Raw genomic sequence first — 19,142 nt, forward strand, 5'->3', positions numbered from 1 at the left:
CAGGAAAAGTCTCAGGGAAGAAAGTAAAGTTGAGGTTGTTGCTGCAGCATGATCATAGCTGAAATCAGAAGTAAGAAAGAAAGGCAGGTCATAAGAGAATGTTACCAAGAGTGTATGTTAGTCACTCAGTCGTGTCCAACTTTTGGTGACCCCATGAACTGTAGCCCACCAGTCTCCTCTGTCCATGAAATTCTCCAGGCAAGAATACTGCAGTGGGTTGCCATTTCCTTCTCCAGGGAATCGTCCTCACCCAGAGATCGAACCCAGATCTCCCACATTGCAGGCAGATTTTTTACCATCTGAACCACCAGGAAAGTCACTAAGTAAGAGAGGTGAGAACTAACTCTGAAGCACTTTAATGATTAGATGTTGAGGAGATAAAGAATACAGTACAGGTGACAGAGGAACAGCCAGAGTTGCAGAAAGAAAATCATTTCCTAACATGTGCCAGGCCAGGTCAATGAGGAAGCTTCTGTTTTTTAATTTAGAATTTTGGGCATTTGATTATCACCATTCTAGTATTCAAAAAAAGAGGAGTGTTCAGTTAATCATCTGCTTAGATGAAGTAATGCAAAATATAATATCTAAGCTACACCCAAAATATTAGATTTTCCTTCTTTTCATTCTTATTAGAATATCTGTCTCCTTATCTGTTTCTTCTATCTGGTAAATCATCATGGTTGTTTTTTTTTTTTTTTCACTTTTTATTTTAACCACATGTGAATATTCCCAAATACGAAGCTGACCACCTTCAAAACAGGAAGTCATAGGAAGCAGTGACTGTTGAGCAGTATTCATGCAGCAGCTTCCATTTTAAAAGAAATCTTAAACTTGAGAAAAAAAAGCGTTTAGAAATTTTTCAATAAAAACTATAATTCTACTGAGGAACACAAGATAAAAATGAAATGAAAGTGGGAAAACATCTGTTTTTGAATGAGGTATCAAGCAGGGTCCTGACAAGAATCAGAAGGCACATTTAAAGAGATAACTGAAAGGACCAAGGGTAACCTTAAGAGGAACAGATTAGAGCAAATGAATCACCCCTGGATTTAGCAAGGACAGAGCCATCAGCTCCCATAGCCCTGAAGGGCCAAGAGGAGGAAGCAATTATATGAAGGTAGATTGGAAAGCAGGAAAGGGTTGCCCAATGAGGGCTAAGAGATGTAGCCCTCAGCACGTGATGGCCTGAGGGAGAGGAAAGGAGGGGAGAGATAACCAGAGCGCACTCATTCCTTGCTTCCTGACATCTTGCTAGCATCTTCCACCACCTATACACGTTTGAAATGGACCTTACCGATGGATGTAGTTCACAGAGGTCAGTCTCTAGGGTGTGTAATACAATAAAAAAGGAGGAAGATTGGATCTTGGGAGGCAAAGGGAGACTGTAATGCACAAATGATAAATTAACCACAACATAGTTTCTAAATGTAACATAAAACCAATTAAGTCCCACAGGCTTTTTAACTTGAAGATGATTCTGAAGTTCATCTAGAATAATAAACATATGATGTGAGCAACTTGGATAATTCTAAAAAACGAGTAGTGGAGTACAGGGGCTATTTGCTCTATAAGAAATAAAAGCTAATATGTTGTTACATAATGAAATTAATTTGATGATGGTGGAAGAACAGATTGATAAATCTATTTGATAACATGGACAGTCCAATGGCAAATCAAAGAATATTTTAAAAATGGGGCATTAAATGGATAGGAAAATAATCAAAAAGTAAATATTACTAGGACAACTAGACATGATTATGGGGAAAAATAACTCTGGTGGTTATTTTATGCTTTATACCAAAATAAATTAAATATGGATTAAAGATCAAAGTATAGTGGCAATATATAAATTTATTAAAGTATGACATAAAATAGTAGATGAAATGTAAATGAACTGTGTGAAATATTGGCATGCAGAAAAAACTACTTTGTATCTATTTTATTCCAACCCAGCATCTCACACTTAGCACCTTTCTAGACATAGAAAGATAGTCTCAATAAACAGCTAGTTAATAGAAGAATCAATTCTGAGCACATAATGGCAAAACCTAATAGAACCACCCAGAAAAAATTAAATTCCTGTGTCATCAAGATCAAGATAAATATGGCAAGCTACAAATGAGATACAGAGTTATAATTATATTTTATGTACAAGAACTATTTTTTTACAAAGAAAGATAAAAATACCAGTAGAAAAACTGGTAAAGATATTAATATAATTCAATGAGAAAAAATATAAATTATTAAAAAGTAAATTTAAAAGCTGAATATTATTAGTGCATCCATGTATTCATATATACATATATATATATATATATACACACATACATTCCACATACATTCCTTGTACATACATATAAGGAAATGTGACTTGTGTACACAACAGAATATTTTTTGAGGATTAGTATACCTGGATAATTATTGACAAGATTGACAATATCAAGTGTGGGTGAAGGTTAGGGAAAAATCTTTCATATATAGTTGGTCAGAGTTTAGAATATTTAAATTGCATTCTAATGTTTAGTTAATTTAATGTTAAAACTTTGTTCAAAAGTTTCCAGAAGATAATCTGGTAATTTACCCTAAGTAATTGTGAATTTTTGTAAAGTTATGACTATAAACAAAATTTAGGAATCCCATGTGTGTGATTTGAGAGTATGACATTAGTTAAATTAAAAGACTGTATCTGTACAATGCACTTCAACAATTAAAGATAAAACAGTAGAAACAGACTTATGTCACAAAAGGATGTTCAAAAAATTTGTGAGTTGGAAAGCAAATGAACAAAATAACATCACATCAGGCCATAAAGAGGATTAGATACTCTCGAATTTCTTGCTGTGAACTGATTTTTAACCAGATAAACACAAAGTGGCATTTTAAATGTATTGCTGAAGTCCCAAGGATGTTAAGGACCAAAAAAGAGAAGATCACTAAAGTTTAGTAAGTGATAAGCACTGTTTGGGCTTCCCTGATAGCTCAATGGGTAAAGAATCCACCTGCAATGCAAGAGATTCCAGTTCGATTCCTGGGTTGGAAGATCCACTGGAGAAGGGATAGGCTACCCGCCTCCAGTATTCCTGAGCTTCCCTTGTGGCTCAGCTGGTAAAAAAATCTGTCTGCAATGTGGGAGACCTGGGTTTGATTCCTGGGTTGGGATGATCCCCTGGAGAAGGGAAAGGCTACCCACTCCAGTATTCTGGCCTGGAGAATTCCATAGACTGTACAGTCCATAGGGTCACAAAGAATCGGACATGGCTGAGGGACTTTCACCTTCAGGCACCTTTGTGGATGACACCTCATGGAGCTGTATGGTACCTGCAAGCTGCATGACCATTCACTGTGGCACTGGTGGTAACTATGGAGAGTAGGGCGTCCCTCAGGTGAGATGTAAACCAAAGACCCTGGGGCTCCAACTACTCATGACCTGGTGCAGAAATGATCATCAGGCCTAGAATTCCTATAATGTAAGCGGCTGAGCCTGAGATTCTATATGAAAGCAGACTGGATAAACTACATAGTCACTGAAAGAATAAACTAAAAAATCCACTGTCTTACAAACAAAATCAGCAAGGAAATGGGAGAATGGATAAATAGACTGTGGAGTAGTTATACAATAGCATCCAAGGACATGGAAAATAAATGAAGTTTAGCTACAGGTTCTAGACAGTATCCTGATTAAAAATATAAGCCAAGAGAATAATATCCACAAATTCTTAATAGTTCTTAACCCTGGGGTTAGAGACAGAAATTAAACTGTAAAGATTCACACAGGGGACTTCAACAATATGGGTAGTTTTATTTCTTCAATAAAGTAGTAGATCCACCAGTGAATGCTTTATTATACTTTATATATAATTATATTTCTTGTATATAGCTTCCCTAGTGTCTCAGACAGTGAAGAATCTACCTACAAGGCAGGAGAACTGCATTGGGGCAGGAAGATCCCCTGGAGAAGGGAATGGAAACCCACTCCAGTATTCTTGCCTGGAGAATCCCATGGACAGAAAAACCTGGTAGGCTGCAGTCCTTGGAGTTGCAAAGAGTCAGACACGACTGAATAACTAACAATTTCACTTTCATAGTTTTTATACATTATTTACCTCTCCACCACTATGCATAAAATATTTTAATAAAATAACTTATATTTCATTTTGTATGTGTGAATGTATTTGGGGTGAAAAGTAGAATGTGTGCACACACATCTCAGAAGAAAGAAGGATTTCAGACTGAAAAGCACATAAAAATCATACCTCTAGACATTGAATTTTGGGATGATTGTGTTTTCATACCTATATCTATTGGTATATTATTTACAATGAAAATAAATAAACTTATTTATTTATTTTCTGGCTTAAAACTCAACATTCAAAAAACTAAGATCATTCAAATAAACTGGCTTAAAACTCAACATTCAAAAAACTAAGATCATGGCATCCAGGCCTATCACTTCATGGCAAATAGATGGGTAAACAATGGAAACAGTGACAAAATTTATTTTCTTAGGCTCCAAAATCACTGCAGATAGTGACTGAAGCCATGAAATAAAAAGATGCTTGCTCCTTGGAAGAAAAGCTATGACCAACCTAGACAGCATGTTAAAAAGCAGAGTCATTACTTTGCCAACAAAGGTCTGTCTAGTCAAAGCTATGGTTTTTCCAGTAGTCATGTATGGATGTGAGAGTTGGACTATAAAGAAAGCTGAGTGCCAAAGAATTGATGCTTTTTAACTGTGGTGTTGGAGAAGACTCTTGTGAGTCCCTTGGATGGCAAGGAGATCAATCAGTCAATTCTAAAGGAAATTGGTGCTGAATATTCATTGGGAGGACTGATACTGAAGCTGAAACTCCAGTACTTTGACCACCTGATGCAAAGAACTGATTCATTGGCAAAGACCCTGCTGCTGGGAAAGATTGAAGGCAGGAGGATAAGGTGATGATAGAGGATGAGATGGTTGGATGGCATCACCGACTCAAAGGACATGAGCTTGAGCAAGCTCCAGATGTTGGTGATGGACAGGGAAGCCCAGCGTGCTGCAATCCATGGAGTCACAAAGAATGGGACACACCTGAGTGACTGAACTGAACTGATCTGAAACCTTTATAATAATGATAAAAGATCTGCCAAAACACTTAATATCAAATCTTAGCATGGTAGTAGTTCTTGCATTTTGAAAACATTCTAATTGTTAAAAAAGCATTTTTTAAATAATCAAGTGAATGTAATTAAGTTACAGTAAAATGATAATAGGAGGATTCATTAGACTAGATCTTATGCCACTTAGTAATATGAGGGACTTCTACCAATAAAATTAGAGGAAAAGAAATTTGGGAAATTATAGACAAAAAGAATCTAAGTTGAAATTATGTTTATGGTCCCTCAGCAAAATTCCTTCATTAGCTATTGTTCCGACTGTATCAACTGACTCAGAAGTTAAAAAAAATTTTTAATTAAAATTTTAATTTTCCTGACTTTAGGGGAAATGCTTTCAGTTTTTCACCATTGAGGATAATGTTTGCTGTGGGTTTGTCATATATAGTTTCTATTATGTTGACATAAGGGTGCCCACTTTCACCACTACTATTCAACATAGTTTTAGAAGTTTTGGCCACAGCAATCAGAGCAGAAAAAGAAATAAAAGGAATCCAAATTGGAAAAGAAAAAGTAAAACTCTCACTGTTTGCAGATGACATGATCCTCTACATAGAAAACCCTAAAGACTCCATCAGAAAATTACAAGAGCTAATCAATGAATATAGTAAAGTTGCATGATATAAAGTCAACACACAGAAATCCCTTGCATTCCTATACACTAATAATGAGAAAATAGAAAGAGAAATTAAGGAAACAATTCCATTCACCATTGCAACGAAAGGAATAAAATACTTAGGAATATGTCTACCTAAAGAAACAAGGACCTATATATGCTGCTGCTGCTGCTGCTAAGTCACTTCAGTCGTGTCCGACTCTGTGCGAGCACATAGACGGCAGCCCACCAGGCTCCCTCATCCCTGGGATTCTCCAGGCAAGAACACTGGAGTGGGTTGCCAATGCCTTCTCTGAGAACTATATAAAGAAAATTATAAAACACTGGTGAAAAAAATCAAAGAGGACACTAATAGATGCAGAAATATACCGTGTTCATGGATCAGCAGAATAAATATAGTGAAAATGAGTATACTACCCAAAGCAATCTATAGATTCAATGCAATCCCTATCAAGCTACCAAAGGCATTTTTCACAGAGCTAGAACAAATAATTTCACAATTTGTATGGAAATACAAAAAAACCTCGAATAGCCAAAGCGATCTTGAGAAAGAAGAATGGAACTGGAGGAATCAACCTGCCTGACTTCAGGCTCTACTACAAAGCCACAGTCATCAAGACAGTATGGTACTGGCAAAAAGACAGAAATACAGATCAACGAAACAAAATAGAAAGCCCAGAGATAAATCCACACACCTATGGACACCTTATCTTTGACAAAGGAAGCAAGACTATACAATGGAGAAAAGACAATCTCTTTAACAAGTGGTGCTAGGAAAACTGGTCAACCACTTGTAAAAGAATGAAACTAGAACACTTTCTAACACCATACACTAAAATAAACTCAAAATGGATTAAAGATCTAAACGTAAGACCAGAAACTATACAACTCCTAGGAGAGAACATAGGCAAAACACTCTCCGACATACATCACAGCAGGATCCTCTATGACCCACCTCCCAGAATATTGGAAATAAAAGCAAAAATTAAAAAATGGGACCTAATTAAACTTAAAAGCTTCTGCACATCTAAGGAAACTATAAGCAAGGTGAAAAGACAGCCTTCAGAATGGGAGAAAATAATAGCAAATGAAGTAACTGACAAACAACTAGTCTCAAAAATATACAAGCAACTCCTACAGCTCAATTCCAGAAAAATAAATGACCCAATCAAAAAATGGGCCAAAGAACTAAATAGACATTTCTCCAAAGAAGACATACAGATGGCTAACAAACACATGAAAAGATGCTCAACATCACTCATTATCAGAGAAATGCAAATCAAAACCACAATGAGGTACCATTTCACACCAGTCAGAATGGCTGCAATCCAAAAGTCTATAAGCAATAAATGCTGGAGAGGGTGTGGAGAAAAGGGAACCCTCTTACACTGTTGGTGGGAATGCAAACCAGTACAACCACTGTGGAGAACAGTGTGGAGATTCCTTAAAAAACTGGAAATAGAACTGCCTTATGACCCAGCTATCCCACTGCTGGGCATACACACTGAGGAAACCAGGATTGAAAGAGACATGTGTACCCCAGTGTTCAATGTTTATAATAGCCAGGACATGGAAGCAACCTAGATGTCCATCAGCAGACGAATGGATAAGAAAGCTGTGGTACATATACACAATGGAGTATTACTTAGCCATTAAAAAGAATACATTTGAATTAGTTCTAAGGAGGTGGATGAAACTGGAGCCTATTATACGGAGTGAAGTAAGCCAGAAAGAAAAACACCAATACAGTGTATTAACGCATATATATGGAATTTAGAAAGATGGTAATGATAACCCTGTATGCGAGATAGCAAAAGAGACACAGATGTATAGAACAGTCTTTTGGACTCTGTGGGAGAGGGCGAGGGTGGGATGATTTGGGAGAATGGCATTGAAACATGTATATCATATATGAAACAAATCACCAGTCCAGGTTCGATGCAGGATACAGGATGCTTGGAGCTGGTGCACTGGGATGACCCAGAGGGATGGTACGGGGAATGAGGTGGGAGGAGGGTTCAGGATGGGGAACACGTGTACACCCATGGCAGATTCATGTTGATATATGGCAAAACCAATACAATATTGTAAAGTAATTAGCCTCCAATTAAAATAAATAAAATTTTTAAGAAAAGAGTACAGCAAGAAGAGAAACTAGCATAAAATTATATGATATTAAATATTGTAGCATCTTACAGAATTGTGGTAAAATTAACTGCCTTATGATATTTCAAAATGTTAATAGTCTTTATTTGATACTTAAGAAAAAAATTTTTAATTTTGTGAAATTTCTCTGGAACAAATGTCTTGTGAACAGAAAGGGGCTTTTTTAATAAAACGTATTCACAGAGGCTGGTGAAGCCTGTCAGTCAGTTAGTCAGTTCAGTCACTCAGTCGTCTCCAACTCTTCACAACCCCATGGACTGCAGCCTACCAGGCTCCTCTGTCCATGGGATTTTCCAGGCAAGAGTACTGGAGTGGGGTGACATTGCCTTCTCCAATAGTCTAGCTAAAGTTCTACAAAAATATAACAAGAAACTCTTTACAATTTATAACTGAGTTACAAGAAAATCAGAAATAATTCCAGAATCAAAAGTATAGTCTAAAAGCCTCAACAGTGTAGCAATGAGCAAAACACAACTCCAGTAGCGGAAGCATGTTGTCGTAAGTGGCCAATGACGCTAGTTTTAATGCACATTCAAGAAAAAAAGATGAGGCTTCATCAGGTGTGTGAGTAATAATAATTGTGGTGGTGGTGGTTTAGCCTGTAAGTCCTGTCGGACTCCTGCGACCCCATGGACTATAGCCTGCCTGGCTCCTCTGTCCATGGTATTTCCTAGCAAGAATACTGGACTGGGGTTGTCATTTCCTTCTTCAGGGGATCTTCCTAACTCAGGAATCAAACAAGCATCTTCTGCATTGCAAGTGGTTTCTTTAGCACTGAGCCACCATAGGAGCAGACAATAATGACTGAGACCTCCATAAAGTGCCAATTTCCCTGAAATAACTAAAAGATCAAAATTGCAAATTGATTGGAAATTTTTCATGAATTGATTAAAACATGAACTCTGGTTTAGAATTGAGTTCCAAGTTCATGTTTTATTTCTTTAAAAAAGTAAGAAATGGAATAAAAAGTAAAGTGTGTCAAAATAACAAGATGTGATCGGCCTATATGGGCTTTCCCGATGGCACTAGTGGTAAAGAACTTGCCTGCCAATGTAGGAGATGTAAGAGGAGGGTTCAATCCCTGGGTTGGAAGAGCCCCTGGTGGAGGGCATGGCAACCCACTCCAGTATTCTTGCCTGGAGAATCCCACGGACAAAGGAGCCTGGAGGACCAGAGGCCATAGGGTTGCAAAGAGTCGGACATGACTGAAGTGACTTAGCACGCACACATGGTGAGAACATGGTTGTTCAATTTTGTTGTTTTCCATAAATTTTTGTTAGCTTGCAGTTTTTTTAAGAAAAGGAAAAAAAATTCTACCTCTAGTCTTTTCTTACTAAGAAAAAATACACAATTCTTTTTGCACGGCATCATGTCTAGCCAAGTTTGCAGAGCCCACTTACTCTCCAGGAAGTCAAAAGTATTTACTGCACTGAATACTTCACTAAAGGAGCTTTGACAAAATGAGATGCAATAGTCACTCACCTGTTGTGTTTATTGGTCATCACCCTCTGTGAGTCTGAGGTTCCCTTTTTGTAAAATGTGACAATTTCATAGAGTCTTTTTGGGACTCAATTTAAAAGAGATAGTTGATATGTAAAGTTTAAAAATAAAATAAAATTTAAAATAAATAAATAAAATAAATAAAAGATAGTTGATAAGCTCTATGTGCTGTTCTAAAGTCATACTATACAGTGAGTAAGCCACATATGCTCTATCAGACAACCTAGGTTCTTCTATCATTTGTGCCACTTAAAAGCTCTATGACTTAGGCAAATTGTTTGATCCTATTCTTAAATAGGTAATTTGCCAAACAAACTCAATGCCTAGTAACCAAGAGAGCCTTAGCATTTTCTTCAGCTTGATTAAACCTTAGACAGGTCTCCTCCTAATTTTCCTTTCCTCTCTTTAGAGCATTTACATGAGACTACTTTCTACTGTAAATTATTTCTTACTTCTGGGCTTCTCTGGTAGCTCAGACAGTAGAGAATCTGCCTGCAATGAAGGAGATCTGGGTTCAATCTCTGCGTGGGGAAGATTCCCTGGAGAAGGCCATGGCAACCCACTCAAGAATTCTTGATTGGAGAATCCCATGGACAGAGGAGCCTGGCCAGCTACAGTCAGTGGCAAAGAGCTGGACAGGACTCAGCAACTAAATACACACACAAATCTTCTCCCAGCATCTAGACGGTTTTACAACCCAAGAATATCTTTCTCAAGGACCCAGGAATCATTCCTTTGATGTGTGATCATTGAAGGAGATAGAAACCCTACTCCCAGTCTCTGTGAGAGGGTAGGAACCTAACTTCAATAAGCAACAGTTATCCACCACAGATGGCCTGACACATTGATCAGTTCAGTTCAGTTCAGTCACTCAGTCGTGTCTGACTCTTTGCGACCCCATGAATCGCAGCACACCAGGCCTCCCTGTCCATCACCAGCTCCCGGACTTCACCCAAACTCATGTGTATCGAGTCGGTGACGCCATCCAGCCATCTTATCCTCTGTCACCCCTGTCTCCTCTTGCCCTCAATCTTTCTCAGAATCAGGGTCTTTTTCAATGAGTCAGCTCTTTGCATCAGGTGACCAAAGTATTGGAGCTTTAGCTTCAGCATCAGTCTTTTCAATGAGTATTCAGGGTTGATTTCCTATAGGATTGACTGGTTTGATTGCCTTGCTGCCCAAAGGACTCTCAACAGTCTTCTCCAGCACTACAGTTTGAAAGCATCAATTCTTTGGCTCTCAGCCTTTTTTTATGGTCCAGCTCTCACATCCCTACATGACTACTGGAAAAACCATAGCTTTGATTATATGGACCTTTGTCAGCAAAGTGATGTCTCTGCTTTTTAATATGTTGTCTAGGTTTGTCATAGCTTTTCTTCCAAGAAGCAAGTGTTCTTTAATTTCATGGCTGCAGTGATTTTGGAGACAAATAAAATATGATCTGCCACTATTTCCAATTTTTTCCTCACCTATGTGCTATGAAGTGATGGGACTAGATGTTATGGTCTTAGTTTTTTTTAATTAAACAAGGTTTAATAGGGATTTTTTTTTAATATTCTGGAGCTTACAAAATCATCTTATACACTATAAAACTACTCTACTAGGTTTACAGTAAGAAATTTTTTCCAAGTTGTTTTCCTGAGAACCTTGAGCCTTTTATTTTTTTCTGAAGTATATGATATTATCATCTGGAAAAGAATCTCCAAGCACACAAGATTTAGAAATTACTATTTTAGGAAATACTTTGACCACCTGATGTGAAGAGCTGACTCATTGGAAAAGACCCTGATGCTGGGAAAGATCGAGGGCAGGAGGAGAAAGGGACGAAAGAAAATGAGATGTTCGGATGGCATCACCGACTCAATGGACATGAGTTTGAGCAAGCTCTGGGAGATAGTGAAAGACCAGGAATCCTGGCATGCTGCAGTCCATGGGGTAGCAAAGAGTCGGACATGGCTGAGAGACTGAACAACAAAAAAAATTTAAGGAAAAAGTATATGATTTATAATCAGGTCTGATTTGATGACTTGTCTGCCTGTACTAAAACTTCACTAGTTTATTCAATGTTTTTAGTCTGTTTCCTTGATCATAAATTAAAAAATAATGATTTAAACTCCATAGTGATGGTGTGAGATTAAGTGATATAATATGGGTATGACAGGCTGAATGAGGCCAAGCACACCCCATCCCCAAGAGGTCCACATCCTAGTCTTCAGAACCTGTGAATATTCTACCTTCCACAGAGAAAGGGACTTCACAAAACAGACTAAGCTCAGGTTGGTGATAGATTATTAGAGTGGAGCCAATGTAATCACAAAGTCACAAATAGGAAATAGAATCAGAGAGAAAAAAGCAAAGTGAAAATGGAAGCAGAGAGAAAGATTGGAAGATGCTACCGTGTTACCTTTGAATACAGAAAGGGGCCATGAATCAGTGTATCCAGGTGATCTCTAGAGCTGGACAAGGTTAGGAAATAAATTTTCCACTATATCCTCCAGAAGGATCTCAGCCCTACCAATTAATACTGTGACTGTAGGACTTTTGTCCACAGATCTGTAAAATAACATATTTGTGTTATTTTAAACCACTAAATTTGTGACAATTTGCAACAGCATCAGGAGGAAACTGAAACAATAGGTCAAGGTCCCAACACAGAATTAATGTATAATGAGAAATAACTGCCTATTTTAAAGCATTCTAGCGAGTGCCAAATGTGATCATGTTTATCAGAACTTTGTAAATCATAAACTGCTGAACAAATGTTAGCTCTTGCTGTGTTACTCTGGAAACTTGACTCTTAGTGGAGACTCGCTGTACAGAAAAAAAAGCAAATCTAAAATGTCAGCACCAACAATTTGGAGACGTAAATAAGCTATCTACAATAAAGCACTTGAGCAGCATGTAACAGTGGCTCAGTGGTAAAGCAGCGGCCCGCAATGTGGGAGACCCAGATTCAGTCCCTGGGTCGGGAAGATCCCCTGGAAGTGGTCATGGCAATCCATTCTAGTATTCTTGCCTGGAAAATCCCTTCCCATAAAACAAAGAATGCAAGAATCAGAGGCCCAAGTGTATTCCAGATTGCAAAACAGGGGTCAGTCTTCATAAGTGGAAATACTCACTGTGTGGAAAGTAGCAGGATAAACAAATATTTATACCAAACTTTTTTTTTCTTTTTTTTTGTAGACTTGCCTGTTCTTAGCTCCTGGGAGAATGATTGTATTCTGGCAGCAGACAACTCAGCAATTAGCAGTCAAAGCATGAACTCATGTTGCCAGCAACTGCCTGCACCTTAAGTAAACACCATTCTATGCTGTTTAATATAAAATGAAATTTCCAGAATTTAAAATCCATTTGAATTGTCTGTACAGTTGAAGTGTTTCTGAATGTAATTAAATCACTTTCAGGATAATGATATACTTAAATACAAGCTGCTCTCAAACACCAAAAATTGTTGAATTTTTTAAAATTTCAGTTAGCCTCTAATGTTTTCTTTATGTATGCACTTTTATGATTTTAATTAAGAATAAATGCCAATAATTGAAGAATTCATAGGGTTATTTTACTAAAATTGATTCTGCTAAAATTTACCTGGTTCCAAAAATGGAATCAAGAATCTTTAGATTGCAAGTTGATTTTTAATCCTGACCCTATTTTCAGAGACATAGACTTGATTTCACAGAAACACCTTAACAAATTCCATTACTGAAACAGTTATGAAAAGATGCTCCTATTTTCTTTTTCTCAGTGTTTCCTCTTCTGCCTAAACTGGAACATCAGAAGTATGAAGACACTACAGCAGGATGGTGTTGGATGAAGTGGAAGAACCATCCCAATTACTTTTATTTCCACTTTGAGAAATGAATCTTCTGGAGACACATAGCAGTTGAAATTCTTTGTCTGGAACCTTCCAGACTAAACAGAAGTTAAAGCTACTATTTTGAATTTCTGGTAGTGTTGAATTTTGGGCAATTGCAAGTGGACATTGAGAATGTGCACCAAAAAAAAAAAAATATATATATATATATATATATATAAATGTGTGTGCGTGTGTATGCTAAAACTCTGATACATAGATCATGTAACTATCAATATATACAACTTCAAAAAGAAGCTACTGGGAAATGCTTATGGGAGCTATTAACAAAGAAGGACCTTGAGGTCACTGCTGAGCTTCAGTGCTTTCACACCTTCACCATCTCAGGTCCAAAGTCCTCCAGAATTTGCACATAACACAGAGATTACTTGGTTCTGCTACACATAATATTCCTTGCAAAGACTGTCAGGCTTCCACTGGAGATATAATTGTATCCTTGGGCACCTTGTTGCAAGCCAGACCTAACATGGTGTAAGCCTTCCCGAGAAATCTGGTGGCAGCTGGCATAAATTTCATGCATGTCTCTCAGACAGTGCTATGGGTACTACACTTTTCTTGAACAGACCACTATCTATGAATGCAGATAACAAAGGTTCAGTTCAGTTCAGTTCAGTTCAGTCCCTCAGTCGTGTCCGACTCTTTGTGACCCCATGAATCGCAGCACTCCAGGCCTCCCTGTCCATCACCAACTACCGGACTTCACTCAGACTCATGTCCATCGAGTCAGTGATGCCATCCAGCCATCTCATCCTCTGTCGTCCCCTTCTCCTCTTGCCCCCAATCCCTCCCAGCATCAGAGTCTTTTCCAATGAGTCAACTCCTCGCATGAGGTGGCCAAAGTACTGGAGCTTCAGCTTTAGCATCATCCCCTCCAAAGAAATCCCAGGGCTGATCTCCTTCAGAATGGACTGGTTGGATCTCAGGTTAGGTATAGCCTATTAAATAGTCTGGAATAAAGAATAGAGAAATTATTTACTATGAAATCATTGCTTTCATTTTCTTTGCCCAAATATTACCAATTTTTTTGAATTTCTAAAAAATGGTTATAATCCATATCATTTATGAGTAGTCACCCATATCACTTATCATTTCTTTCTGATAGCTTTAGAAAGGATCAAATCAATCTAACATTGTTCTCAAACTATGCAGAAGACAACTTAAGAGTTTTTTCACTTTTAATAACATAGACTGAAATGATCCTTAATTTCCACATTACCTCTGTCTTAAAAGTTTTTCAATTAGCTAGCAACTAAGCCTATCAAGAAAAATGGCACCAGAGGATATAAGATATGAATTTTAGTTGAAAAGTAAGGTTAAATAATCTATATCCAATATTTATTTTCTTTTTTCCTCTTTCCAAAAATTCAAGTCTAACTCTCATGACACAATCTAGACAACAGTTCAGTATAAGACAAAATAATAAGTTTATAAATAAATAGCATTTGTTATATTTATTAATTTATTATTTTGTCATATTGAATTATTATCTTATATTAAACTATAAAGAATTAGTAGCACAAAGATTATAAAACAATTAAAAAATGATGCATTCCCTATATCTACTTTATCCTTCAAGGAAAGTCAGTTGTCATTGTGACTTTTATTTGGAAACTGCCATCTTCAGTGACATTCCTTTTTGCATCATGTGCATGCATTTGTTAAGTCACTTCAGTTGTATCAGATGCTTTGCAACCCCATGGACTGTATAGTGTGCCAGGCTCCTCTGTCCATGGGACTCTCCAGGCCAGAATACTAGAGTGGATTGCCATGCCCAAAGTCAATGATATATATATATCATTACATTGTACATTTTAAATTTATCTAGTGCTATATGTCAATGTTAGCTAATGAAACTGGAAGAAAAAAAAAGTCAATGGCTAAAGAAACAATAAATCAAACTTTGGAATCATATTGTTGGCATCAAAATTCTGTAAAACAAAGCAACATCTACCACAGACATCCAGACACTCCTGACCTTTAAAGGGGTTTGGAGATCTAATTCCATGAGTGTTGGCAATAAACAAAGGGTTTCTCTCAACTGCTACAAAACTGACAATTTTATTTCTACATTCTCAGAATAACCAAGAGCATCTTAATTTTCCTACTAAAAATGTTTTGCATGATTCTTCCAAGCTGATCTTGTACTGAAGACTTCAAATATTATAAAACTTAGCCCAATAAAGACCCCTTAAAACAACTTCTCAGAAACTTAAAACAATATCAGAACCAAATTTTTAATAAAAGTGTGTATGTTACTGGGACCCTTCTAAACATTAAACACACAACCATTTTGTCAAACAGTAACGGTATTTAATATTTATTTTTATTTATTTATTATTCAGACAGAAAGAAATCCTGAGTAATAAAACAGACAATGAAAGTATTTATTACTAATATTCTAAGCATAAGGACCTGGAATACGCACGAGTGTTGACCTTTATTTGGGAAGGGCCATCTAAAGTGGCATTCCTTTTGCTTCATGTGGGTGCTTGTGCTGAGTCATTTCAGTCACGTCTGACTGTGTGACCCCATGGGCTGCAGCCCACCAGGCTCCTCTGTCCATGGGATGCTCCAGGCAAGAATACTGGAGTGGTTTGCCATGCCCTTCTCCAGGAGATTTTCCCCACCCAGGGATTGAACCCATGTCTCTTACATCTCCTGCATTGGCAGGCAGGTTCTTTACTACTAGTGCCACCTGGGAATCCCTTTGTATATCATAACATCATTCACTGAAAGATATGCAAGTTGCTGCCATAATTTTGACTGGAAAAAGTGACTCTTGTTTTCCTAGACATGAAATGGCATTTACTGAAGGGCTTGTTATGGTATACTATGGCTTACCTGAATTGATAACATAAGCCAAATGCTGTTAATATTTAATAGAGATTTCAGTTCTAACGATTGTATCCTGGTATACTTGTATTTGGTCATGTTTGTGCATTTGAATTAACTATTATGTTATCTTCATTGTATCTGAATAACACATTTATAATTTTATGTCCCGCTGTCTTTGAATTGATTATTTCTGTGATACTTTACTACAAAATGAAAATAATGGAAAGAAAATGTTTGTCTAGGTTCCTGGACTCACATCCACAGTGAGAAATGTTAGTGTGTGGTATGCTTGAGAGCAAAGTAATTAATTATGGGCTCTTCAGAATCAGATTTCATTAAAATACACCCCTCCCCTTTGGCCAAGCCCACTTCAAGTCTGTATATTTGTAAAATCAAGAAGGATATTTTTTTTGATTTTATTTTATTTTTAAACTTTACATAATTGTATTTTAAACCACATCTTTATGCACTCAGTTCAGGTCAGAAAGCATGAGCTCAAATTAGGGATGAGGATTCAGATACCACACTCAAGGTTTTATAAATTATTTTTTAATATTTAACTCTTTTCATCTTTCTTCTTCTTTTCCCTTTTTATCAAAATGATACATCCTACTGAGAAAAAAATCTGTAGCACTCCTCATTATCAACATTGTCCACCAGAGTGGTGCATTTGTTACAGCCGATGAACTTACACTAACACATCATAATCACTCAAAGTCCATACTTCACATTATGGTTCACTGTTGGTGATGTACATTCTATAGGCTTAGACAAATGTATCATGACATGTATACATTATTCCAGTATTACATAGAGCATTTTCACTATCCCGAAGTTCCTCCGTGTTCCCACTTATTCATCCTTTCCCACTCCCACCTAATCCCTGGCCACCACGGATCTTGTTTTTAAAACTGTTTCCATAGTTTTGTCTTTTCCAGAACGTCACATAGTTGAAACCACACAGTATATAGTCTCTTCAAATTGATTTCTTTCAGTTAGTAATATGCATTTCAATTTCCTGATGTCTTCTCGTGGTTTGATAGCTCATGCCTTCTTACTGCTGAATAATATTCCTTTGTCTAGAAGAACATCTTGGTTGCTTCCAAATTTTGGTGATTATGAATAAAACTGCCAAAAATGTTCAGGTTTTTGTATAGACATAAATGTTCATATCTTTTAGAAAAGTACCATGAGGCACAATTGTCGCATGGTATCAGTTCAGTCACTCAGTCATGTCTGATTCTTTGTGACCCCATGGACTGCAGCACGCCAGGCTTCCCTATCCATCACCAGCTCCAGGAGCTTACTTACACTCATGTTCATAGAATCGATCATGCTATCCAACCAGCTCTTCCTCTGTCATCTGCTTCTCCTCCTGCCTTCTATCCTTCCCAGCATCAGGGTCTTTCCAATGAGTCAGTCCTTCATATCAGGTGGCCAAAGTATTGGAGTTTCAGCTTCAGCATCAGTCCTTCAATGAACACTCAGGACTGATTTCCTTTCAGATGAACTGGTTGGATCTCCTTGCAGTCCAAGGGACTCTCAAGAGTCTTCTCCAATACCACAGTTCAAAAGTATCAATTCTTTGGGGATCAGCTTTCATTATAGTCCAACTCACACATCCATACATGATTAATGGAAAAACCATAGCCTTAACTAGACAGACCTTTTTTGGCAAAGTAATGTCTCTGCTTTTGAATATGCTATCTAGGTTGGTCATAACTTTTCTTCCAAGGAGTAAGCATCTTTTAATTTCATGGCTGCAATCACCATCGGCAGTGATTTTGGAGCCCAAAAGAATAAAGTCTCTCAGTTTCCATTTTTTCTCCATCTATTCTCCATGAAGTGATGGGACTGGATACCATGATCTTAGTTTCCTGAATGTTGAATTTTAAGCCAACATAGTCACTCTCCTCTTTCCTTTAATCAAGAGGCTCTTTAGTTCTTCTTCACTTTCTGCCATAAGGGTGGTGTCATCTGCGTATCTGAGGTTATGGATAATTCTCCTGGAAATCTTGATTCCAGCTTGTGCTTCATCCAGTCCATACCATGTATGGTATGGTAAGATTGTATTTAGTTTTGTTAGAAATTTCAAAAATGTTTTCCAAATTAGCTGAACTATTCTGCATTCAGCAATGTATGAAAGTTCCTTTGCACATCCTCACCAGCATTTGGTATTGTCTGTGTTCTGAATATATAGTTTTTGTAATATTTTTGTCTAGATAAATGATACCAGATAGTATATATAATTTACTATATAAAGTAACTTTATTGATAAATAACATTTTCAAGATATATCTACTTTGCATATATTAATCCAGCCTTTCACCAGTCAAGGTGTAGATAATAGAACAGAGACACCAGCATCTTCTAGGAGCTTATTGGAAATGCAGTATCTCAGATTCCACCCTAGAGTTTTGGGATAAGAATATATATTTTAACAAGACCCTTGGGTTACTTATATGCTTATTCAAATTCAAAATGGAGTTATATATCCTCTTTATTTAAGACCCTGATGCTGGGAAAGATTGAAGGCTGGAGGAGAAGGGGACAACAGAGGATGAGATGGTTGGATGGCATCACCAACTCAATGGACATGAGTTTGAGTAAACTCCTGGAGTTGGTGATGGACAGGGAGGCTTGGCGTGCTACAGTCTATAGGGTCGCAAAGAGTCAGACATGACTGAGCAACTGAACTTATTTAATTAAACATAAATAATATATTATAAGAACATATCAATTTACTTATGTCATTTACTTACCATTTCTCTCACTGGTAGTTTCTGGTGCATTTGAATTGTAAAATGCAACATTCATTATTTCTCTCTATATATCCTTGGTCTTTCATGTGAGCATATCCCTAGGAAGGACCTATACATGGAGTTGTGCTTTTGTTGAACACAGACTTTTCAATTTTATCGAGTATCATTAAATTGCTCCCCAGAATAACTGTGTTGGTTTAGAATCCACTACCAATTCATTTGTGTTTCCAGGTCCTTG

Source organism: Bubalus kerabau, chromosome 9 (assembly GCF_029407905.1).
Source record: "Bubalus kerabau isolate K-KA32 ecotype Philippines breed swamp buffalo chromosome 9, PCC_UOA_SB_1v2, whole genome shotgun sequence".
Taxonomy (NCBI): Eukaryota; Metazoa; Chordata; class Mammalia; order Artiodactyla; family Bovidae; genus Bubalus; species Bubalus kerabau.